General features: G+C 38.5%; 1 protein-coding gene and 1 long non-coding RNA gene across 4 annotated transcripts in view; both read left to right on the top strand.

The window, feature by feature from the left end:
- PLXDC2 (plexin domain containing 2) overlaps window positions 1–27,320 on the top strand; it is a 414,339-nt gene that overhangs the window by 64,528 nt on the left and 322,491 nt on the right. The window lies entirely within an intron of this gene.
- Window positions 20,619–27,077, top strand: LOC145532864 (uncharacterized). Its single transcript, XR_014073672.1, has 2 exons — window positions 20,619–21,453; window positions 25,352–27,077. It is a non-coding gene; the product is annotated as an uncharacterized LOC145532864 (long non-coding RNA).

Below are 27,320 nucleotides of genomic sequence, written 5' to 3' on the forward strand. Positions count from 1 at the left end.
AATACTTTGGCCACCTCATGCGAAGAACTGACTCATTGGAAAAGCCCCTGATGCTAGGAAAGATTGAAGGCAGGAGGAGAAGGGGCCGACAGAGGATGAGATGGTTGGGTGGCATCACCAACTCAATGGACGTGAGTTTCAGCAAGCTCCGGGAGTTGGTGACAGACAGGGAAGCCTGGTGTGCTGAGTCGCAAAGAGTCGGACACAACTGAGCTACTGAACTGAACTGAACTGATGAAATAAAGCATCCAAAGCTTTTCATAAATTGTCTATCTTTTGACTTCTTTTGCTTGACTCGTTCTCTGTCTAGACCTTATGCCCCAGTCAACTTACACTATCTTTGTACTTTAATGCTTCTCCCTTATTTCAAACTGTTGTTACCCCTGAAATGTTCTTTGTCATCTCAATTTCTGTTTCTTTCAGGATCGTTTAAAATACTATAGCTAGATAATTTTTAAAATAGCCTCATGAATTTATAGTTCTTAGGCATTTTCAAAACATTTTCCTATTATTATATCAAAAATTTGATTTTTATAATTAAATTTTTTTCGACTTTAATTTTTATAATAATCTTACAAGATTTTGAATATTATGTTTACAGAAGAATAATTTAAGATGCAGTTGTGCTCAAATGAGCTTTGACCCTGCTTAAGTCTTCAAAAGAGTTGTTTCCCCAACCCCTCCACCCATCAACTGGTGTCTTAGATACCTCCCACTTCTCCTGCCTCTGAAATTCGTGTATAAGATATACATTTCCTTCAAGAATGGAGTCTTTTGATTTTTCCGCCAATGTGTCCTTTACATTGTGAGCCTTTTTAACCCCTACAGTTCAGTTCAGTTCAGTCGCTCAGTCGTGTCCGACTCTGCGACCCCATGAATTGCAGCACGCCAGCCCTCTCTGTCCATCACCAACTCCAGGAGTCTACCCAAACCCATGTCCATCGAGTCGGTGATGCCATCCAACCATCTCATCCTCTGTCATCCCCTTCTCCTCCCGCCCCCAATCCTTCCCAGCGTTAGGGTCTTTTCCAATGAGTCAACCCTTCGCATGAGGTGGCCAAAGTATTGGAGTTTCAGCTTCAACATCAGACCTTCCAATGAACACCCAGGATTGATCTCTTTTAGGATAGATTGATTGGATCTCCTTGCAGTCCCAGGGACTCTCAAGAGTCTTCTCCAACACCACAGTTCAAAAGCATCAATTCTTCGGCGCTCAGCTTTCTTCACCGTCCAACTCTCACATCCATACATTACTACTGGAAAAACCATAGTCTTGACTAGACAGACTTTTGTTGGCAAAGTAATGTCTCTGCTTTTAAATATGCTATCTAGGTTGGCCATAACCTTCCTTCCAAGGAGTAAGCGTCTTTTAATTTCATGGCTGCAGTCACTATCAGCAGTGATTCTGGAGCCCAAAAAAATAAAGTCTGACACTGTTTCCACTGTTTCCCCATCTATTTCCCAGGAAGTGATGGGACCAGATGCCATGATCTTAGTTTTCTGAACGTTGAGCTTTAAGCCAACTTTTTCACTCTCCTCTTTCACCTTCATCAAGAGGCTCTTTAGTTCTTCTTCACTTTCTGCCATAAGGGTGGTGTCATCTGCATATCTGAGGTTATTGATATTTCTCCCGGCAATCTTGATTCCAGCTTGTGTTTCTTCCAGCCCAGCATTTCTCATAATGTGCTCTGCATATAAGTTAAATAAGCAGGGTGATAATATACAGCCTTGACGTACTCCTTTTCCTCTTTGGAACCAGTCTGTTGTTCCATGTCCAGTTCTAACTGTTGCTTCCTGACCTGCATACAGGTTTCTCAAGAGTCAGGTCAGATGGTCTGGTATTCCCATGTCTGTCAGAATTTTCCACAGTTTATTGTGATCCACACAGTCAAAGGCTTTGGCGTAGTCAATACAGCAGAAATAGATGTTTTTCTGGAATTCTCTTGCTTTTTCGATGATCCAGCGGATATTGGCAATTTGATCTCTGGTTCCTCTGCCTTTTCTAAAACCAGCTTGAACATCTGGAAGTTCACGGTTCACGTATTGCTGAAGCCTGGCTTGGAGAATTTTGAGCATTATTTTACTAGCATGTGAGATGAGTGCAATTGTGCGGTAGTTTGAGCATTCTTTGGCATTGCCTTTCTTTGGGATTGGAACGAAAACTGACCTTTTCCAGTCCTGTGGCCACTGCTGAGTTTTCCAAATTTGCTGGCATATCAAGTGCAGCACTTTCACAGCATCACCTTTGAGGATTTGAAATAGCTCAACTGGAATTCCATCACCTCCACTAGCTTTGTTCGTAGTGATGCTTTCTAAGGCCCACTTGACTTCACATTCCAGGATGTCTGGCTCTAGGTGAGTGATCACACCATCGTGATTATCTGGGTTGTGAAGATCTTTTTTGTACAGTTCTTCTGTGTATTCTTGCCACCTCTTCTTAACCCCTACCGCTGAGGGTAATTACAAAACTAGTTTGATTGACTTAGTAACTGTGAAGTAACTTTGTAATTTTGTGGAATAGCTATTATATTTGCCGATTGATATCAACTATATGGTGGCAGAGTTTCTAATAGAGTTTTTCTACTTTTCCACAGCTTGTTTTAACATCCCATATACAAAGTTTTATAAAGCTTCTCTCAGTTGCTTGGAAAGGCAGATGTGACAACAAAAACTTAAAAATCTATTACATTATTGATAAGTGAAAAAGGTTAAATAACTTTAGTGGTCAATTAAAGGGCTAAATGAAATGATAAATTTCTCAGTTATTAAAACTGCGATTAAATGTAGATAACTTCACTATTGTTATGTTGTGGAGGGCATTATAGTTAGTAGTTTTAAGTTATGTCATTACATATATATTTGATATATCTTATTATTATACAGAGCCCATATTTAAATATTTACCTGCTACAAATTATCAATGTTGTCTTTCTGATGGGACTGAAAGAATACCTAGCTTAGCTTAACTTAATGTTCCAGTTATTTCCTCATACAATTATCTGGTACTGGTACACATCTATTTTGGTAATCTTTTGACTGCTGATTCCAGCTCAAGTTCATGTATAAAATTCAACATGTTTCAATTAAATTTGCTCTTGAATAATTTCTAAGTGAATAGGTAAGTGATCAGTGGGTTTTGATGGATTCTTCATTATGGAACTCTGTCTAGTACTGAAGCAATTTGAATGTTTATAATAAAATTCAGGGTAACACAAATTCAGATTTGCTTGCTTTTCATCACAAGATCTTAAAAATTTCATTTACATTTATTTTTGCTACAACTTCACATATTAGACATCAATTCATTATTCTGCAGTAGGAATGTTCACCTGAATATAGCAATAAAGACTAAGGGATCAGAATTTTTATCCTTTAATCAAAGAGAACAGGAAGTCAAGAAGGTCAATATCAGAACGTTCTGTTTAGGCTAATAATGGAAGGATGGAGGAAGAGCTTAGTCAGGCTTTGGAGAAATCAGATAGTCAACCAGCAGATCCAGGAACAACTGAAACCTAGTTCTGTCTGACTCCAATGTCAGGCAGCTCTTCTCCAGTGCTGTTGTCCTGCTTCCATAAATAGATGTCATGAAGCCATGTGGTAGAGGTAAGTCAATGAATTGGATATAATAGTGTGAAAGGCTTATAAAACCAAATATCAAATTCTGCACTAGATTCAAAGAAACAACTGTGATCAAATAGATGAGTTGTGGATAAATAGTAACATATGTCAAAAGCATTTGCTTAATGTAGGTTCAACATTAGTCAACACTCTGACAAAGCCAGCCAAGACCCCTTGACGAGTGTTAAAGAAGCAAAAAATTAAGAACAAGCAAGGTGAGAGTCCTATTTGTTTGCTTGGGCTTGAGTCATGGTTTCTTTGTTCATCTTACACTTCAAGGGAACTAAAATTTATTTAGAAAATGAAAGCACTAGAAGTTAAGAATGCTTGGCTTATAAGGAATGATTAAAAAACGTGGAAGATGTTTGTTTAGTCACTGTTAGAAAGCCTAGCTGGTCATGGTAGATGTCCTCAAAATTTGACCTTCTTCTTTGCAATATATCGATGTATTTTGTTAAGATTTAAAATCCACAGCATGAGACTCAAAAGTATCATGTTCTGCTTGTGTTACTTCTCTATAAGTCACTGTATGTCCTACATGAGCGTATAACTGTTTATCTCAAAGGGCTGGTCTTTTACTATGAGGAGGAAGAAAAGAATGCTGAGAATTCACTTTTGTCACTTTTTTTTTCCTCTGGAATATTGCAATAGTTTAAATAGTGCTCCCTAAGATCAATATTTTGGTCTCTCTCTACCTATGATTTTTTTTCTTTCTTCTAAAAAAAGTTGTTTTTTTTCCTAGACTTGAAAACAATCATAGAAATCAAGAGAAGATAGTGAAAATCAAAACTCAGTTCAATTCTCTGGCCTCAAATTCTATATACATCTCCATCATCCAGCTTCTCCCTCTTCAAACATGTCAGTGTCTCAGAAGCTCATCTTTATTTAGATCAGTGATGCTCAGATGTTTGATTTTATCTCAGGATCCCTTGAAACTTTTAAAAATTTCTAGTAACTTGTCTATTGTGAATTATATCTCTGTATTTACTATACTAGAAATGAAAAGTGAATTAAAATATTTACCTAATAGTTCATTTAAAAATAGCAAACCCATTTTAGGTTTAGATAAATGCCATTTTATGAGAAAAATAATATATTCCTGAAGACAAAACAGTAAGAAGAGGCAATGTATTTTCCATGTTTGTACATTTCTCCAATTCATCTTAATGGAAGATGACTAAATTCATCCATATGCTTCATCATCCAGTCTCTTATGTTATGTTACACATCAGTCCAGGTGGAACAGTGGTTAAGAATCTGCCTGTCCATGCTGGAGACGCAGGAGGCGTGGGTTCAATCCCTGGGTCAGGAAGATCCCTGGAGGAAATGACAGCCTACTCTAGTATTCTTGTTTGGAAAATCCCATGGACAGAGTAGCCTGGTGGACGACAGTCCATGGGGTTGCAAAGAGTTGGATGCAACTGAGCATGCACACAACACCTAGAAAATTCCACCGTAGACTCATGATAGAATGAGAGTGAAATGGACAAATACATTTGACCTTTAAACAACTCAGATTTGAATGGCACTGGTCCACTTATGTGTGGATTTTAAAAAATAAATATATTGGAGATTTTTGGCAATTTGAAAAAACTGACATATTAACCATGCAGCCTGGAAATGTTGAAAAACATTAAGAAAAAGGTGTCATACATATAAGATACAAAATATGTGTTAAGCAGTTATGTTTTTGGTAAGGCTTCCAGTCAACAGTAGGCTGTTCCTAGTTAAGTTTTTGAAGGTTCAGAAGTCTTGTGAGAATTTTCAGCCAAGTGGGTGTCAGTGCCCCTAACCTTCCTGTTGTTCAAGTATCAGCTGAAATGTCTCAGTGATATTATGAAAATAGTTTTGACCTCTGGCCCCTTGAAAAGGTCTCAGAAACACCTATGTGTCCCGAGAACACACTACTTTGAAGAGAACTGGATATTCTGTATATTTTTTAATCTTCTAATTATGTCTCTCTGGTGGTTACAGATAATGTGTTCATTGTACTCTGAATCATTGGCATACAGTGATACTCTTCTCATCAGAGAAACTAGTGATTAAAACTTGGGCTTTATCTAAGCAAGAGTTTGGCTCAAGAGTGAAGAGGCTAAATATAAAAAGTGTATGTGTGGGCATATGCGTGTTTACAGGTGCATACTTTACATTTTAAATATGAATGTGTTCCTTGTTGATCAGTAGAGAATGAAGTAATATGGATCACTCAAAAAAAATAACAATGGTATCAAAGACAGTATTTGCCCCTGTCTTGAATGTAAAAGTGTTAAGACGTATTCATGTTATTTGACACAAAAGTAGAAATAAAATAGATTTTTTTTGCTTGAAATAGGATGGACAGTTTTTTACAATTACATAGACAACATCAGCAGGATGTAAATCATTTAAAGATGACATTACTCCAGAGCCAGCTAAAATAGGGAAGGAAACAAGATTTTGAATTATCTACACAACCCACACTCTGTCATTTATAACTGTTTAAATTCACTTTGAGATGCAGTCCTGGGGAGAAGAATACACATCATTCTGCTTCTACCAGTGCAACATGCTTTGGTGTCCATCTATAGGGACGTATTAATGGATTTGCCATAATTAAAGCATTCACTATTGGAAGAGCTTTCCTTTCATATTTTCATTTTATTTGAGATTTTAAAAATAAACTAGCAACTGAGTTGTCAGCTTTGCCAAGAGAATGATAAGTAAGTATCATTTAATAAAGATTTATCTGACTGAAGGTGATATGAATTTTGCTCCCTGAGAATTCTGGGAGTATTAAAATTACTGGGAAATCATTCACCTGTGTATAGGATTGGGCATAAATGACATATTTTATTTTTAGGCCAGGTCCTTTTTTTTTTTTTTTTTTTTTTTGGTTATTGATCTCCAGCAGGCTGTTGGGCAGCCTTCAAAATTATGATAAAAAAAATTCCCAGGAGTGGATTCCCTACAGCAGGGTGCAATGGACTGGGGTGAATTAGATGTATTATTAGATTGGTTTCTAAGAGACAGGGAAGTAGCCTGGAGACTAGGGGAGGAGCAGGCTGGGTGACAATATTATAACCAGAGCAAGGCAGCAGGTCAAAGGCAAACGGTCCCCATCAGGGAGGTTCAATATGGATACAGATGACACGTCACAGCAGATAAATGGAACAGAGACACAGCCCATTCCCACACAGAGGGAGATGGCCAAGCAACGGGAATCTGAGAAATGGGTCTGACAGCAGGAGTTTGGGATGGGTCTGGCCATATCTGGGATGGAGGGGTAGTAGTAGTGTTAGTTGCTCAGTCGTGTCCAACTCTTTGTGACCTCATGGGCTGTGGCCAGCCAGGTTCCTCTGTCCATGGGATTCTCCAGGCAAGAATCTGGAGTGGATTGCCATTCCCTTCTCCAAAGGATCTTCCCGACCCACGGATCAAACCCGGGTCTCCTGCATTGCAGGCAGATTCTTTACCGTCTGAGCTACAGGGAAGATCCAAGGGGAGGGGGAGGGGGAGGGGGAGTAAAATCAACAAAAAGCTCGGTTACTAAAAGTGCTGTTAAAGAGAGACACCTGCTGTAAACCAGGCACAATCCTCTATCAGCAGAGCGTGTAGAGCAAGAGTGGCGGGTTTGATGGTGCCAACAGGCATTCTTTGGAGGCCATCTCCAAAGGAATTCCGGCTCTATGTGTGTTGATTAAATACTTGGAACTAATTGGATACAAAATTTCTTTTTTGAGTTTAGCCCTTGGTTTGAGTTTACATTCTACAGGATTTAGTTGAAAAAAAAAATACCATTTACCTCTGGGAAACATTTTTATGATAATACAATAGAGACCAATTTTTGTTTTTTGGGAAGATGGTTCAATTCAGTGCTAGTGTTCATTTTTCTTTTATGTTAGGATTTATTTATAAAATGCTTAAGAGCCCTTTGAAATCTTTTGGAAGTGGTACACTCCCTCTTTTTTTTGGTACACTCTTTAAAATTATATGGTGAGAAACTGTTGATTCTTTTCATTGTCTGTTACTTTTATTTCTCCTGATGCCCATGACACTCCTGTTATTAATTGTGCACTTAGGGTCATGCATTAACTCATTCAAGCCACTTGGGCTCCTCCCAATATACGGGTGTTCGATTCATTAAATGACGCATTAATTGTTTTCAAATCACTAGGGCCTCACTTAATAACTTGTTGGAGCCTGCAATTAAATAGTGTCCCAGTGCCCCCAAAATGTATCCTCATTTAATGACTCAGTCACTCTTGAAAAGGGAATTTATTAAGTGATCACAATTATGCTAGAGTTGGGAAGTAAACTGAGTTACTTTTCTGAATTCCTTTCTTATCTTTTGTCTACCTGTGGCTTTCCCACTATCTTGCTGAGGTATCGACTGCAAATATATATTAATATCGTAAAAGCTTGTAGCTTTGCAATTTCAAGATCTAACACATTCCTCAACCTTAATTTTAGGCTTCCACAGACTGGAAAATCAATGACCACGACAGATCTTACACCTTCCACTCTGAGATGGGCTCCATAACAGTGCCAGCAGGTAGCCCATATAATGGAAAGTGTTGCATATAGGCTGCTGCTGCTGCTAAGTCGCTTCAGTCGTGTCCGACTCTGTGCGACCCCATAGATGGCAGCCCACCAGGCTCCCCCGTCCCTGGGATTCTCCAGGCAAGAACACTGGAGTGGGTTGCCATTTCCTTCTCCAATGCATGAAAGTGAAAAGTGAAAGTGAAGTCGCTCAGTCGTGTCCGACTCTCAGCGACCCCATGGACTACAGCCTACCAGGCCCCTCCGTCCATGGGATTTTCCAGGCAAGAGTACTGGAGTGGGGTGCCATCATATAGGCACTGGACTAAATCTCTATTTCAGTTTTTTAATTGAATTCTCCCAAACTATGGGCTGTAGGTTTTTATATTCACCTAGATTTACAGATGAAGTAACTGAAGCTTAAAGTAGTTCCAGGCAAAGCAAATAGTAGGGTTGGAATCCTAGCAGAGTCAGTAGCCCTTCCATCTCCACATTTCAGGGGCCTGTGTCATTCATTCATTCCTCTTACAATTACTGATGCTCTCTCTGTGACAAATCTGACAGCTTACTGAGAGTGAAGGGCTGCTGCTGCTGCTGCTAAGTCTCATCAGTCATACCCTACTCTGTGCGACCCCAGAGACGGCTGCCCACCAGGCTCCCCCGTCCCTGGGATTCTCCAGGCAAGAACACTGGAGTGGGCTGCCATTTCCTTCTCCAAGGCATGAAAGTGAAGTCACTCAGTCGTGTCTGACTGCTAGCGACCCTATGGACTGCAGCCTACCAGGCTCCTCCATCCATGGGATTTTCCAGGCAAGAGGACTGGAGTGGGCTGTCATTGCCTTCTCTGGAGTGAAGGGCAGAGAGTCTATTATTCTGAATTTCGGGGTAGCTCTGAGCTTCATCCAACTCCTTTAAACTTTATAGTCAAGATGGAGAATTGTTTTCTTAAACCAAAAGTTGTGGAGTCCCACTCTTTAAACTAAGGTTATGCACAAGCTTAACTCAGGTTAGCATATGTTTACCTAACACAGTTTAACGTTCTTATTGCTGTGGCACATGGATGTATATGCATGTATGTATAACTAATATGAGTATATCTCCCTTTTCTGCTGATCATCTCTAACATATATATGCCCTGTGTGTAGAAGTCTAAAAAATATGTCACCTCTGGAAATACTCTGCTCTGGGCCTTTGGATTTGGATTCCGCCACCCCATCCCTACCCCACCCCTGACGCCTTTCTTTCCAATCTTCGACTCTCCTACTGGTCCTGCAGCAGCTGTAGGTTCAACCATCGCCCTTGGTCCTTTCTGACTATTCTGCCACGCATTCTCCTGCTTGTGCTGTTCTCTCCACAAGTTCACTGGTTTCTCTCTCAAATGCCTCTCTTGTCTCCGACCCACCAGAAAATAGAACTACACAACTAAAGCACTGAGGTGATAACCCAATACGCCCTGTTCTCTTTTTAAAAAACATATTGGGTAGTTAGTATTTCTCTTCCCTTGGGGTAATACAAAAGTACAACATTATGGTGCTTTGTATGCCACTCACTCTGGATAAAAGTTTGTTATTTGTCAGCTTGCAGTTTTTCTGACTTCTAAAGAATACTCACACCTGGTTCTTTACTGGCATCGTCCTGCACTTCCCTGCCCCCATCCCCCACTTTCTCTTGTGTCCCGTTTCTCTTTCCCAGTTCCTGTAATTACCTTTCACATCTGTTAAATTGCCTTAGAGGCTTTTGACCGGCATAGCCATAGACTCTAAGGTGGGAAATCCTATTTTCTGAGCTCTGCTCCCTGCTCCTCCAGGGCCTGCTGCGGGCTTTGTCAAATGAAAGCCATGGGGTCCCCACCTCTGCCTCCTGCTTAAAGCTCCTTGCCTCTTCCCTACACAGAAATTAGGCCTAATTTTAGACCCGCTGCCTTTGGGAGGTTGGTCACCTCTGGGGTGATTTTAAAGCTAGGCGTGATTAAGGAAATCTCTCTTCTGCTTCTAGACTAATTCCATTTACCCGTTATAACTTATTTTTGAAGTAAAACTCAAGTTCAGTGACCCAAAGAATTGGTTTTACCTTCCAAGTCTGAACAGAGTAAACGCCAAATGATATTACATGGGAAATTGCTCCTTTGATTTAAAAGTAAAAATTGGATTTTTAATTTTCATAGGATAAGAGACCCTTACTGAAACAATAGGTAGCATAGCTTCATGCTCATGTTAGATTGTTCTCTTTTAACCAGTTTTCTTGTTTATGGTGAAAAAAAGAACTCATGTGAAGAGACACTTCCCTATTTTAGAAGAAAACAAGGAATTTTAGAAATACAGAATATTAATATTTACAGTGCAAAGAAATTTCAGGCCACATTAATATTTCCTATAGAAGAGTCATATGCTCCTGGTACTTAGTAGGTACTTGTCCACATTTATTGAGCAATGATAACAGCTAGTACTGAAATATTTCTTTTATGTGCCAGCCACCATGCAAGGATTCTTAGTTAATCCTCACAGCCATTTAAAGAGATATGCTCTATTCTTGTTCCTGAGTTACAGGTTTAGCTCTAGGGTACACTGAGGTTAATGACTTAAACTTGTTCAAGGTCTCTTAGCCAGTAAGGAGCTAAGCGGAGACTCAAACCCTGGCTCCAGAGGCTTGCTCCTGTATACTTGCTCCAGTAACTGTGTATACTGCCATCCTGTGTATAAAGACCAGGCTTGTTCATGACATTGTATACCAAAGGTACCTGTTGAAATAATTCTACTCATGAAAATTTCAGATGTAAACTTACAACTGTGACTGTAATCAAAATTGCTGGCTGCTGTGTACACAAAATCAATAATCCTATATAGGAATATTGATTGCTAAAATTTCCTAATTCAGGCTATTCCTGTTACTTCATCTTTGGTCATGAAAGCTCAATCCTTTGGTCAGAATTTTATTTAAAGGAAACGATACTTTCTATAAATAAACATTGACTTCTTATACTTTGAAATTCCTTCCATTCCCTTCCCCAAACTGCCTCCACCTCTGATGGTCACTTCTTAAAGCACTAGGTTTTGATGTTCTCTGGTGTGCCAACAACAGCAATAAGTCTCAATATGGATTTGTTTATCTCCAAATAAAACCCTTGGTGTGCAGAACAGACTAAGGCCCAAGTTAGACAGCAGGAGGAAACTTTCTTCCTGACTGTTGCCTTAGATGCAGTGAGTGCCCTTTGCCACAGTAATGATTCACCATTGTTATCACAAGGGGTAGCTTCATCTAAGGCAGGTCAATTCAATGGCTATTTAGAGATCTAGGTTTACTTTAACTTTTGTCCTCAGGGCTTGGCTCCAACTGTCATCCATGAAGGATAATACTCCTGTTTCAGTGGGGCTGACATGCATAATCATATTTTACTAATCAGTTTATGCAGCCCATCAGGGGACTCCTGGGTGTGGGGAATTGATTTGATGCAGGACTCACAATGGTTGTGGCTATGATAAACACATGATTTGCTCAGAGTTTTCTGTGTCCATGATGAAAAAATTGCAAGTGTATCCATATAAATATTGTTATTCTGAATATTAAGTCTTACTGCATATTTCCAAGGCTAAATATACATCTTAAGTGTATAACAGTTGTCATGTTTGTTGCAGGAAGCATTAAACAACGTTTGGCGGAAAAAAAAGTACCATATTCTGATACTTCATCAGTTGAGATAGTTGAGAGCTTATAATAAAGTGCTCTATGGGCTACTTAATTTTTACATAATGACTGTTTATACATGCATTTTTATAATGCTCATCCTCAAAGTCCTAAATTCCTTTAGAAAGTCACATAAATTCAAGAATGGCCATCAAATCCATCTGAAGATTCTAAGGCTTGTTTGAAACTCAGTAGAAGTTCTCTGCCAGAAGATATGTCTGGGTCCAACATAATAATAATGTTTCCTTTGCAAAGAAGCAATCCTTCCGAAATCAGGGCAGTGCATTAAGAGTGTATATAATAAACAGTTGAAAATAATCTTAGAGACAAAACCCAAGGAAGTGAAATTTTGTGATTAATAAAACAATTCTCCAGGATCTCTTCACCATCCCATCAGCACGTCACAAGAGCACATGGCAGCTGAGGGTCTGATCAACTAGTAACACAGCCCTTTCAGAAATGATTCCTTTCTTGAAGCAGCATAAGTGAACTTTGAAGAGGAAACCTGAATATTCAAGAATAGGATTTAGTAAATGACTTGAATGGTTGGGGAGTCAACCATGCTAACAGTGAACCCACTCCAGTGTCCAGGGGTTGGACCTGATGGAGTTCCGTTCCTGAAATGGTATAAAGTCAAAGAAACACACTGGTTCTGAGATCGCAGAGGGAGTCAAAGCCCAATTTTTAGAAGGAAAAACTATCCTTGGTCACTGGTCCCCAGGCTGGAGGTGCAGCAGGAGCCAGGGCTGTGAGAAATCTTCTGGAGGAAGATAAAGATAGATGTTAATGAAAAACGAAATTTCCAAAGTGTCCTTGGAGGTTAAAATCACAGGAATCCCTGGAAAACCAAAGGATTGGTACTTTACACTTTCCGTCACAGTCTAAGAAGTTAATTTGTTCCCCTAAGTTTTCCATAGCATAGTTCCCCTATGTGTCATAGTCCCATGAATCAGCGATGTGTTTGCATTAACCACTTTCCAGTTTCTGCCTTTCATATGTTCCTTAGAGGTCAAAGTGAGGTGAGGGGGGATATTCATTGTTCATACATCTCCTTGTGCATGCATGCTAAGTCGCTTCAGTCGTGTCCCACTCTTTGCGACCCCATGGACTGTAGCCTGCCAGGCTCCTCTATCCATGGGATTCTCCAGGCAAGAACACTGAAATGGGTTGCTGTGCCCTCCTCCAGGGATCTTCCCAACCCAGGGATTGAAACTGCATCTCCTGAGGCTCCTGCATTGTAGGAAGATTCTCCATCACTGAGCCACCCAGGGAAGCCCATATCTCCTTGTAGATCCTCTTGACTGGATTACTTTTCTTAACAACTCGAGGAAGTCATGAGCCTGGCGAATCATGGTCTTCTGTAGGGGGACAATGATAGATCTCCTTCTGTGGATGAATTTAAGACTTGTCTTGTTTAGGAATCGTCTGTATTCCAGAAATTAGAATACTTTTCTTTTTGTTACATCTCTTCCATGACTCTTTTCTTTAGTGTTATCAAAAAAATGTGGAAAGTGCTTTCAGAAACAGAAAATAGAAAATATACCTCGTGCTTTTTATTGTATTTAAAATTTTTAACATGTTTATTTTTTCGACTATGCATAGTGGGAGATTTTTTTTTGTGGCCATCCAGCCCATTGTCAGTTTTTCAGTGGAAAGTACCAAAGCCTAAGAAATTAAATGATTGGTTTAAATCATACAGCTAGTTAGTAGCAGACCTAGGAATTGATATTAGATTTCCCTAACTGGAGTATATGTGATTGTATATGATAAATGCTCATATATAATAATACACTTGCAATAGGTAGTTCATTACTAAATAATAATGTAATAATGTGATTTTCAAGTAGCAGGACTGGCTAAGAGCTTTGTTTTTGCAACATCAGAAATTATGCTATTAATTACCATGCATTTTTTCTTGTGCAGTTGTCAAAACTGAAGAATACCCTCCACTTATAACATCAACTCATAGAAAAATATATTTTATCTTGGCTACCATACTCTGGAAGTTCCATTTAGGGTTCATTTTTTAGATACAAAAATAAGTAACATTATTTTCATATTTCAGATGACTTAAATCTTAGCCTTGAATCATTCACTCAATAAATACTAAGAATAGGGAAGACAATTCCAACTTGACATCAAAGAGTTTAGATATAATAAAATTATCACCTTTTGTTCTGGTTATGCATATGTAACCACTTCTCTTACTCACTTAAGAATTTTACAGCTCCATCATATCTGGAACTATTGAAACAGATCTTAATCTTAATTTACAATCTTGCAAGCACAACTGGTAGAAAATTAATAGCAACCACAAAAATTAGATTTAATTAACAACAACCCCCAAAACTGATTTTAGATTAGTCTGTCATGCACAGGCAGTAGAAAATTAACAGCAACAACAAAAGTTAACTTTAACAGCAACAAGAGAAGCTGACTTTAATTCGAGAATTAGGACACATAGTTTGCAAACCTATATCCCTTCTTTTCTTTGCCTCTGAGGTCCTAACTCTTGCCTGGAACAAACCTTATCAGTCTAGGCTGAGGACTGTTCCACAGTCAGATCACTGCAGTTATTAAACCACAAGTATTTGTTCTTGTGGTTTCGACCATTCGACCTAGAACACTTCCTAGCACACAGCAGGTATTCATCCCGTATGTTAAAGAATGAACAATTGAGATAAATCGTATATACTTAGCACCTGTAGTATTGCCACCAGGCTAGGTTCCATATACACAGTTCTTGCCCTCAGGAGTTCAACTCTTTTCCTTAGCATCTTGTCTGGTGCTACAAAACAGAAACAGAAAACTCAGAAGATAACCTGCTAATCACATGCAGAGTTCACTTCGATTCTGCGAAGAGGAAGCCGACTTGGACTTTTACTGTCTCCTCCTGCTGTCCTTACCTCTCACATTTGCTTTTCCTTTCATCACAGAACATCATCCCCAGTCTCCTCTGGGACCTCTCCTACCAGTTGCTTCTCTCCAGGTTGTTCTTAAAGTTGTTTCTCATATGTTTTTGCATTATGCTTGTGGAAGATTTGCACACTTCACTGATACATTAAATACTTAAGGGATAATAATAAGTAAGCATCATGGCCAATTTCCTTCCCAACTAGATCATTTATATAGATCAACCTTCTTGCCCTCCATCTGCTGCTTGAGCTGATGATGTTCTGGTGGTTAAACATTCTGGCCTTTAAGGTGCCAACTGCTGCCTAATTAAAACATCATTTCTGCAAAATTATTGCAGGATTATTGATTGCACCTATTAAGATGAGAATAAATACTCACGAACCATATCAAGTAGCTTCAAAAAGAACCTTGTAAGGCCAAGTCACTGCAATCAAAGTACAGAAAGGAGCAATACTTTGCTAGTAGGTGTACCTCAGATGGATGTATTTGATCTGAAAGTATCACAAAACTCTTATTATTGGGGAAAGAAATCAAATTTTTAAAAATCTCCCCAAATTAAATATCACATAGTTGCCAAAGGGGAGAAGATGATAGGATCCCGAGTTCATTGTATAAGAACACAGTGTGTGTTATTTTAGATTTCTTTAAAACTTGCTCTTATGATATGCTAAGTCACTTCAGTTGTGTCTGACTCTTTCTGACCCTTTGAACTGTAGCCCACCAGGCTCCTCTGTCCATGGGATTTTTCAGGCAGGAATACTGGAGTGGGTTGCTATTTCCTCCTGCAGGGGATCGTCCCCAAAAATAGCATAATAAAACTACAGTATTTTAATGAAAATTTCTGGCTCACCTGTTCTGATTTTATTTTAATTTCAAATCTTTATATCTCTTGAATCAATTCTTGCTGATGTTTGACAGAAAACCACAAAATTCTGTAAAGCAATTATCCTTCAATTAAAAAATAAATAAAGTTGCAAAAAAGAAAAAAAAAGATCCCGCATGCCGCAACTAAGACTTGGTGCAGCCAAATAGGTAAAAATTTTTTAAAAAAGAACTTCTGATTATTCAATTTTTTGTCATATTTTCTTACATAGTTAGAGCATGATTTTATTCATAATCTTCTAGATACATCATGATGGGAAAAAAGATACAGACATGAAGCTAGGAAATACATCACACTTCCTGGGGATTTCAATTTGGCCGCAATAAAATTGTTCTTCCCTGTCCTACTGATTGTTTGCAAAGCCATATAACAAATGTGATTTCATTTCCCTACTTAATTTGAAAATATCATTTAATGAAGGGCTTGAAAAGCAATGAGGTTAAAATACAAATAGATGCAAATGAGAAATAGAAAGAATACAGGGAACAAAAGGTCAAATTAGGACTAAGAGGTGTATGGTTGGAAGTGGTACTTTTTAACAATAATTTTTAAACTACATGTCTCTCAGCAATCATTTAATTGAAATTTTGGTTGTGACCTTCCTGATGACTAAAGCCAAAAGGGAAAGAAGCAGTTACATGGTTCACAAATGTCCCCTAGGAAAATGCATGCCATTTCTTTAAAAGAAGCAAAAACTTTTCTTCAATACAGAAAAAAAAAAGTTGTGTGCCATGTCTTCAGGTAAAATCCTCTACAACATCCCTATGGTTTTGGAAATAACCAGTACCTCCGGGCTTTCTATGTTAGAGTGTTTCAGTGTAAGCAGATGTCTGGACTCTAGGCAAACAGAACAGTGTGTACAGATGTCTTCAGGCAGGGACATGCATGATGTTTAAGGAAACGATACAGAGACCTGTGTGTCTGCAGTAGAATCAGTGAATGGAAAAGTAAGAGATGAGTTCAGAGATCTAGGGCAAAAGGGGAAATCCCAGAGGCCTGGTGGGCACTGTCAGGACTTGGCATTTGCTCTGATGGAATGGGACACTGGAGTGTTTTAAGCAGAGGAGCCACACAACTCAGCTTATGCTTTAGTAGGATCATTCTGGTTGCTGTGCTAAGAATAAACTACGGGGAGGAATAAGGTGGTAGCAGGGGGCCTGAGTTAAGAGGCTATTGCAACAATGCAGGTGTGAGATATGGTGGCTTGGGCCCAGCTAGTACCATTGAAGTTTGTGAAAACTGATCAGATTCTGGGTCTGTTCTGAAGGTAGAGCCAATATGATTTTCTAAAGATTGGATGAAAGTGAGAAGTCAGAGTCAGATAAAAAGCAGGCCACTATTAGCTTTATTTGTACCTTTGTATGAACAAGAAAAAGATGCTCCCTCTTGGACCTTATAGCTCTGGAGATTGTAGTTTGATGGCAAGTGCATGAGTTGGATTTCAGTCCCTCACTTGAGCCTCTTACCCAAGTATATTTGTCACCGGTTAGAGGATTTATATATTTTCTCTGCTTTCCCCTGCTCCCCACCCGCATTAAGGGAGCGTGTATTCAACTCATACGTAATCAAAATTGGTCAGCTTCAAAGAGATGGCAACATAACCACTAGAAAAAGTTTGCTGTAGGATGTGAACCTTTTTTTCCCATGGAAATGTGTTTATTAAATTTTCCTTTGATTTTTAGATACTAGAATTTTATTTTTGTGGGAGCTGGGAGCCTGAAGTTCTGAGGCTAGATGATAGTGGTAACTCCACATTATCATTTCCTGTAAGGATCTAGTTGTTTCTAGTTCCGCTAAGTTCTTGTTGTTTAGTCACTGAGTCATGTCTGACTCTTTGCAAACCCATGGACTGTAGTCTGCCAGGCTCCTTGGTCCATGGAATTCCCCAGGCAAGAACACTAGACTGGGTTGCTATTCCCTTCTCCAAGGGGTCTTCCTGACCCAGGGTTTGAGCCCATGTCTCCTGCATTGGCAGGGAGATTTTTTACCACTAAGCCACCTGGGAAGCCCAAGTATACTACATATTATGACAAATAGTTCTTAAACATAAAAAGCAAAAATATTGGAAATATATCTCTAAAAGAGATGGAAGGGGTGAATGTTGGTGAGTGTTGGTGGGTGGGTGTACTTGTAATCTGAAAGAAGTTTACAAGTACAGATCTATTGAACCTGCAGGCAAATAGAGTATAGTTTACTAATTCTTTCATGCCTTTGTCGCTGGAGTTCTCTGCTGTCTAAGATGTTGCCATTCCACAATGATGACCACAGAGATGGCAACATCACCCTGTACCACTCAGGCTCTTTGAGTATGTGTGGCTGATTAACACAGACACATCCATTAGGATGATATATTATGGTGCATTTGTAGTTGGGACCCTGGAATTCTCTCACCTTTTTTTAAAACTGAAGTATGGTGATTTACAATGTGTTAGTTTCAGGTATACAGCAGCAAAATGACTGAGTAATATATATACATATATATACACATATATATATGTATATATATTATTATTTGATTCTTTTTCCATTATAGGTTATTATAAGATATTGAAATAATTCCTTGTGCTATACTGTAAATCTTTGTTGCTTATCTGTCTTAGTAGTGTGTATCTATTAATGCCATACTCCTATTAAATTATCTGCCCCCGCCCCCAGCGACCCTGGAATTCTAATCCCATCTTTTAAAGGAAATATTTTGTGGAGAACAAAGTGTTTGTGTCTGTGTTAATCAGCCACACACACTCAAAGGGCCTAAGTAATACAGGGTGATGTTGCCATCTCTGTGGTCATCATTGTGGAATGGCAACATCTTAGACAGCAGAGAACTCCAGGGACAAAGGCATGAAAGCATTAGTAAACTATACTCTATTTGCCCTTAGGTTCAATAGATCTGTACATTTTAACTACATTTTACAATAGATTTGGTTTGCTTTATTCGCAGACTCTATTTTATATTCATTTTTTTGACCCAGGCCCATGGCAGTGAAAGCTCAGAGTTCTAAACCACCAGGGAATTGCCAAGTCTTTTTTTATTTTTTTTATTTTTTGGCCTCATGGAATGCAGCACCCAGGATCTTAGTTCCCCGACCAGGGATCAAGCCTGTTCCTCTTGCATTGGAAGCATGGAGTCTTAACCACTGCACCGCCAGGGAAGTCCCTTAACCACATTTTATAGCACTTAGAGCATCTGAGTTTTAGGACTCAGAATAGCACCTGACTTCTAGTCGGGCTGATGGAAGGAGCTTTCATCTTCATCTTTGTAATGACTTATACCTGTCTATTCCTTCTTGCCATCAGAGAGCAAGCTTCCCAAAGCAGGGATCATGATTTAGTCTTCTTGATATCTCTGATACATTGAATACTGCTCGACCCCATAAGTGTTTATTAATAAGTGAGTAACTGAATACATAAATGAATGAAAGAATGAATGAATAATCAAATAATTGAGAGCAAGTAAATGAGAGCAAATAAATTTGCTGGTCATATTCTATTCTGCCCTGGCCATCCAACCATTCCTCTAGTCTCTTGCCAAGCTGCTGTCAACTTTGATTTGTGACTTTGGTAAAATATATGCTGGCTTCTACAAGCTTTATTAATCTCTTTCTTCTTGCTAAGTTGAGTTTGGATTCTAGAATGCTGAGGTGGTAAGACTCTGGGATGTACTCTATTTTTCCTATGAACCAGAAGTAAAAACTAGTCGGGGCAAGATAAAAATGAATCTAAACAAAGAAATGTGATTAGCTTCATGATTTCAAGTGTGTGTGTATGTGTGTGTATAAAATTCTGCCACACAACAGTTACTAAGATTTCTGAGATTTTGATTCAGGAATTGTCAGCCTTGCTGAGGCTACTGCCTTATTCATAGGTCCATTTCAGAGCTTCAGTTCTTACCCATAGAATCTGGGTTATCACACAATAACACACACCATGCAAATTCCTGAGAGGTTGACATACAAAATAGAATGCCAACACTTACGTTACACATACCACAGCAAACAGTCATAAAGATGGCTTTGTCAGTGCATTTTTTCTTTGAAAGGAACTTTATATGGTGGTAAAATTATAATCAAAACTTGTTTAATGATCAAAACTAAGACAAATTAGCTGATCTTAATAGTAACAATGCTCAACAAAGAAGACTATCTTCCCCATTGTAAGAACAGAGCTTTCAATGTCCTCTCTCTTGAATACCTCCTTCCCTGGAAATACGGGGAAAACTATGGTCAATATCCCAAAGCAGTCTTAAAGGCTTTTGTGAGGAATAAATGAGAAAATATATGTAAGATATATCACCAGGTAATTAGTAGTTACTCTGTACCAGCATTCTTCAAATCAGGTTATTGTGTACCCATGATGGAACACAAATGCTTACCATCTTGATCATAAACTTCAATACTTACTATTCCTTATAACCAATCTTTCTTATTTATCAGAATCTTACCATGATGCATTTCTTAGGAGTGTTAAAACTTTGTAAACACCAAGCAGAGGACATTTCCAAATAAGACTTTTGTAACCAGTGAGCTTTTAGACCATTCTGAATAGTAGGAAAAATTGAAATTGTTCTGCTGAATGGAATAAAGATTCAAAGGTTACCTTTCTAAATCTGTTTCATGCCTATGTACTTTAAGATATATAGTCTCAACACCATTCTTATTTAACTTCAAATACCTGATGCCTCTCTTTAACCCTAAATATTTCTTTAAAATTTGCTCTGGGATCATTTAAAAAAAGACCTTTGTACCTGTCTCATTCAAATTTCCTAAGGTTATTGTTTTGCCCTACAAAATTTCCTGAATAGTTTACCCTATATTTGAGTTAATATCCTTGTGATAGTAAAAACTGTAATGCTAGCCAGTCAAACCTTTGTTAAATACCAACAGCATTGGGAAGTGTTAGACTTATGGATTCACAGGCAGAGGAAAAGGGATCATTGAAGTCACCTCATTTCACCCTATAGTTAGAAGAGAAGCCAAATGACATCCACACTGAAGCCAGTATAATACGTGTGGTTAAGCCGGTAGAATCCTGTTCTCTTGCCTGTAGTTTACAGTTTTTCCTACCATGCCAAGAAACACCTTTTTCTATTTTCAGTTCATTAAAGAACAAAAGTATTTTATCAGTAGGGTTTATTACAATATATTTTGGGTTACAGATGAGTATTTAAAGCAATTTCCTGCAAATACAGATAGTGAATAGACACATAGTATTTCAGAGTGTATGTTCTGTGTAAGCAAATTCTGTTTCTCCAGCTTTGAAATTTCTGTCTGCTGCATCTCAAAATATTTCCCTGAAGCAATTTCCATTTTTTAATAGTCTCCACTCTATCTTAGTTTATTACTCATGTCATTTTCCTCCGACTTGGTTTATTTTTCTCAAACTGATTCCACATGTTACTTTCAATCACAGCATCTCAAGACTTTGGGTGAATGGCCCTGAAGCATTTCCCTTGCTTGGCATTCTGCAAGGATTTCAGTCTGAGTATACAGAGGCACACTAGAGCTGAGATGTGAAATACTTTGTCTTGGTATTGCCTGTCCTTCCATAAACCAGTTGAGATTTAAAAACAAACAAAAACTTATTTTATTCTTTGTCTATAAATTTAGACTTTTACAAACCCCTTTTAAAGTCAGGTTAACCAAATGAACAGAAATCATCTGAATTTTTTTCTTTTGAACATTCTAGTAAGTTGTCTAATCTTATAATAGCTGGAATTTTGCCATACCATGAAGAGAAGGAGACATTGGGAGGTGAATATAAAAACTGTTTATCAAACATCTCTGATGTATGTAAGTAAAGCACTAATTACTGCTTTAATCTCTATATGGTACAGTTCAGTTCAGTTGCTCAGATATGTCTGACTCTGCGACCCCATGGACTGCAGCACACTAGGCTTCCCTGTCCATCGCCAACTCCCAGAGCTTGCTCAAACTCATGTCCATCGAGTCGGTGATGCCATCCAACCATCTAATCCTGTCGTCCCCTTCTCCTCCTGTCTTAAATCTTTCCCAGCATCAGGGTCTTTTCCAATGAGTCAGTTCTTCTCATCAGGTGGGCACAGTATTGGAGCTTCAGCCTCAGCATCAGTCCTTCAAATGAATATTCAGGACTGATTCCTTTAGGATTGACTGGTCTGATCTTCTTGCAGTCCAAGGGACTCTCAAGAGTCTTCTCCAACACCACAGTTCAAAAGCATCAATTCTTCAGCACTCAGCTTTGTTTATGGTCCAACTCTCACATCCATACATGACTACTTGTACGGTTGACTTTAATATCATAACTTTTTTTTCAGAGTCAAATTCAGTGGCCATGGCCAGTAGGGACAATGATATTAGTAATATCTTCATAAAACAGATGTTGGTAAAACCTATTTTCCTTACTCCTCTAAAGGTCTCTATTGTATTTGTTTTAAAGAAATATATGTAACATTTATGCTTCCCTGGTGGCTCAGATGGTAAAGAATCTGCCCACAATGCAGAAGACACGGGCTTGAACTCTGGGTCAGGAAGATCCCCTGGAGAAGGAAAAGGCAACCCACTCCAGTATTCTTGCCTGGGGTATCCCATGGACAAAAGAACCTGGCGGGCTGCAGTCCATGTGGTCTCAAGGAGTCAACACCTGAGTACATACACACACGCGCGCGCGCGTGCGCACACACACACACACACACACACACACACACACACAGGTAACATTTAACATAATTAATTTTTAAGCTGTCACAAATTCTTTCAGAAGTTGGTGGTATATAAAATCTAAGAACATGAAAATAGAGACATGACAGCCTTTAAATATGAGAAATGTATGTGCTAGTTAGTTAGCTCTATATCTAGCTAGACAGTAAATTTTTCTTTTGATAAGCATCCAAAGCTCGAATTGTATTTTTAAATAACTAGTTGTTCCAACTGTATATAGTCGAGAAAAGCAGAAACTGGAGCTATTTTAATCTGGAACTGTTTCCTAAGGCAGTTTAATTATCTAAAATGAGGCTTTAAAGACTGATTTCTTCAGCTCTGACCTGGGACAGCTCGACTTTTAATAAGCTCTCATGTCTGAGATCTCCCAGGTTTTTAGAGTATATGAATGTTTTTGAAGGCAACAACATGCAATGAACAATTCCCATGAAAAGTCTGTTAGCATCAGTTTTTTTCTATTAATAAATTATAACTTCAAACTTAATATTAGGTTATTTGAAATTTTATGTTTCAGTTCATTTATTTTCAATTATTCACTTAGTAACTCTTTTGGTAGCTAAGTCATTTCTGAAAATTAAAATTTAGTTAGTATAAATTAGTAAATCCCTGTGCTTCACTCTATTCTTTTAGTCAGTTATGATGGATGAAAATAATGATACCTACTATTTGGGATGCTATGCTGTCAACTATCAAGAGCAAACAGTAGTATACCTTTTGGAGGGGAACATTTTTTTTTTTTTCTTTTTCTTTTTTCTTTTTAATCTTTTCTAGTGTCTTTTGGAATGGCAAATTTTGGCCTGGACCTGCAAGTCTGCAAATAGAAAAGTTAATTTCTACTGAAGCTTGTTATTTTAATTCTACCTGAATCACTTGAGTTACAATAGTTAAAACATCTACATTTACTCACACACATTGATAAGAATGATGGTTAAAAGGAAAAATGCCTCCATTGCCCACCAAATAGGAAGATGAGAAGTACACACAGAAAATTAAAAGAAAAATAGAAATAAAGAAGGATAACAAAACTTTAAAAACTGAGTAAAGAATAAGTAGTATATTTTATTTACCAATATTCTTACCTGTTCTGTTGATTGCTCTGATGTTCCAAGTTTTTTCTGTTGTCATTCCCTTTCTATTTTCATCAGTTCTTTTAACACAGGTCAATTAGTCATTCTTTGCATAGCAAGGTTCCCTAGAAAGTCTGCCTTTTTGTCTCTACCTTTTAGTTTTCTGCTGGTGGTTTTATTCATTTTAACCAGGGTTTTAGGTGTGATAGGGGGAGATGTGCTTACTCCATACTTCCAGAACTGAAGTCCCCACCGCCCCTACCCATTTAAGTACAGCTAGCTAACATCAGCAACATGCATAAGAACACAGAGCTCACTTTTCCCTTTTCTCTGTCTCAGAGTCTAGAGTCTAACAGCCAGCTTTAAGTATTCACCTTGTTAGTACAGAGTGCATCTGACTTGTAAACACTGTGGGGAAGAATATAGCAAGCTGCAGCAAAGTAGATAAAATGCCCATGAGGAAATTATGTGGAAGAAATTTTTCCTTTGCTTTCTTCTCAAAATACTTATAGACGGATGAGGAACTGAAGTTGGGAAAACACTCAGGTAAATCTTAAAGCAGTAATTGGTAACAGTTATTTATAGGCCCTTTGCTAAACTTTTTACTATTTTAAACTGCATAGTGCTCTATGAAGTGACCATTTTTCTTATTTCCATTTAACAGACTTGAAAACTGAAGCTCAGAGACAAGTCTCACAGAGCTCCACAGTGGTGGTGCTTCCATGCACTCAAATTTCCCCTCAAATATCAGTGTGTCAGAAATAAATATGTAAAGTACCTGGCATACAGTTGATGTTCCAAAATAGAAGATACAGCATAATTATGATTTTTTTGTAGTTCAAAGGTTCATTTGGTCTGACTATATTCCTAGTTCTCCAGCAGTAAAGTTCAAGAGCAGAACACAGGAAAATTTTCTAGCTAAATAAAGCTGTTGAAAACGGGCAATATTTAGCCATGATAAATGCACTGCCAAAAGAGTCTGAAGACCTTTCTTCTTTATAAAAGGCTCACATGCAGGAGTCGGCTAATTTTCATCATTTAAGTTAGAAGACTGGTATTTAAAAGGTCTCAACTCTTCTTAGAAAATTGTGGAGTTTGTTTAGGCAGGGCTTGACTCAATTCTGACCCCTGCTTTGTGATACTCAGAGTAGCACAGAGGTTTGGTTCCAGTCGTGCCATCTGAGCAAGGAGCACTTTCACAGAACCTGAGCATTGCTCTGAATGTGGCCATAGAAGCAGCGTGAAACTGGGCTTCACGTACTTCTGTAACCAAATGAAGGATCTTTTATGTCCTTGGTGGGCTGCGATTTAAGCTGTGCCAGCCCTTCTTATAAACTACAGCGTCCTTCCATGATACCTACGATTCACCCTGAAGCCGGTCTTCAAAACTATTACAGAAACTTAAATCATGCTTCATACTCATCATATTCTATGACTCTCCTTTAACTTTTGGACATAAATTCTCCCACATGGTTTTGCAGTTCTTTAGAATGTCTGACTCAATTAAACTCTAATCCTTTTAGCAATGAGAAGTGAATGCAGTTTCTAGCTGTTAAATGCTCATGTTCAATTTGAATTTCAACAACTATCCTTTTAGGTTTAGGCTGTTTGTGTTTTCTCACATCAGTAAGAGAGGGATTCAGACAATGTGGGTGTCTTATTAGAGATTGCTGGAGAAGACTCTTAAGAGTCAGTCCCTTGGACAGCAAGGAGATCAAACCAGTCAATCCTAAAGGACATCAATCCTGAATATTCATTGGAAGGACTGATGCTGAAGCTGAAGCTCCAGTTCTTTGGCCACCTGATGCGAAAAGTCAACTCCTGGAAAAGACTCTGATGCCGGGAAGGATTAAGGACAGGAGGAGAAGGGGATGACAGGATAAGATGGTTGTATGGCATCACCGACTCAGTGGACGTGAGTTTGAGGAAACTCGGGGAGATGGTGAAGGACAGGGAAGCCTGGTGTGCTGCAGTCCATGGGGTCGCAAGCAGTGACACAGGACTTAGCAACTGAACGAAAACAATTACTAACCTTTAATTCTCCAAAGTCTCTGATCTGTGTCAACAGCTGAGTAAACCTTTGAATGGGTATTTATAACCTACTCATCTGAATGCATTACAATACAATAAATTAAATGCCTATATTCTGCTTCAAGTTCCTCTGAATAGCTCATGAACTGGAGATCTGGGCGACAAAGGACACACGCATAGTTTTCTCCTCAGACTAAAGCAGTGAACCTGATTTGCAGAGTTCACAGCACATACTCTCCTGGTGAATGATGCGAAGTTGGGCACACCACATTTCTCCTCTGGCTTGAATGAACCAGGGAAATGCTTTCACCCTTTCTTTGCAGGTGCCCCATTCCTGGAGCCAGCCTTTTTGGATTTCAATCTATGAACTGAGTTCTTACACTCCATTTAGCCATTGGTTAATTTGTGCACTGTAACTAGATAAACACTGTCTTCTTGCCAGAAATGCTAAGCCGGTCAAACCCTGAGCTTAGATTGCTACACTATGCAATGCCACTTTCATCTAGTCCTTCATTTTACGAGAGAGGAGATTAGGCTGTGAGAGATCAAGAAAGCGTTGCTTGAAGACATACAGCTGGTTCATGGCAGAGCCAGAAGTCCCACCCTTTCTTCTCAGAATAGAATGTAATTAACCTGGGCTGCAATGGTTGAAAAAAATCTTTGCAGAGGAGGTGGAGCTTCTAAAAGCCTAGGTAATTAGAAGCATGTGAGTAGGTAGAGTTCAGCATCCCCACAGTTTCTGTGGGAAGAAAATTCGGTAAAAGGTCTGTGAAAATGATGAAAAGCAGAGATGGGTCTGGAAGACTATGAGCATGCTGATATTTTCTAACATCAAGCATATTAAACACAAGCTGAGCAAATTGATGCAGCTGTTCTTTAATTAAATAAAAATTTGAATTAATACCTGTTTTAAGACAACAAAAAATAGAGGCTTGCCTTGGCTTGAGTAGGGATTGGGAGGGTTGAAAATTGTGGAAAAGCGCTTACTAAAGAAAAGTAAGAAATTAAGGCAGGCACTGCTTTTCTGTACTCTACTATCAATACTCCTGGAAGATAAGTAGAGATCATTATATGCTCTTATCTCAGAGAGCAAATACAGATTTCTTAAAGGGCATCTGTAAGGATGACTTTTCAGTAGCAGGTAACAGACTGTTAAGTGTTTCTAAATTATTAAGAACTTACTGCATCATGCATGCAGTACAAGTGGAGTTGCAGGACATATAGAGAACCATTAACTCAAGTATAAATATGCATCACTGTTGCTGAGTTCCTTGGAGTTTTCTCACTGGAAACAACCTGGACAGTTACTGAAGACATTTGATGTATTAGTATACATTATGTGAAGTGTATACACCTTGTGAAATGTCAATCACGTTAACTTAGACCTTGCCTTTGTAAATATGTGGTGTTTACTGTATTCCACTGTGGCTATAAATTATGGAGAAATGTCAACAGAAGAGGGTCTCACTCTCTGTAAGTGGCTTCTGATTATTCCTAACAATGTGTTGTTTGAAAATTGTTTTTCAGTCAATGCAATGTGTAGGATTTTTATCCTGAAAAAGTGACAATAAAAATTCATATTATAAACCCATGGCTGATTCATGTCAATGTATGGCAAAAACTATTACAATATTGTAAAGTAATTAGCCCCCAACTAAAATAAATAAATTTATTAAAAAAAATAATAAAATAAAATAAAATTAAAAAAAATTCATATTATAGACCCTTTAGCTTTAGTTGCTATTATATGTGCATTTACATGGTGGTGCTCATTTTCCTTTGCACCAAAACCTTATTTTAAAAAGGACAGTCTTTACAATTACATATATATATAAGGTATGTGTGTGTGCTCAGTCATGTCTCTTTCAACCACATGGACTGTAGCCCGCCAGACTCCTCTGTCCATAGGAT

This window comes from Giraffa tippelskirchi, chromosome 13, assembly GCF_054371585.1.
Source record: "Giraffa tippelskirchi isolate mGirTip1 chromosome 13, T2T-mGirTip1v1.2.pri, whole genome shotgun sequence".
Lineage (NCBI taxonomy): Eukaryota > Metazoa > Chordata > Mammalia > Artiodactyla > Giraffidae > Giraffa > Giraffa tippelskirchi.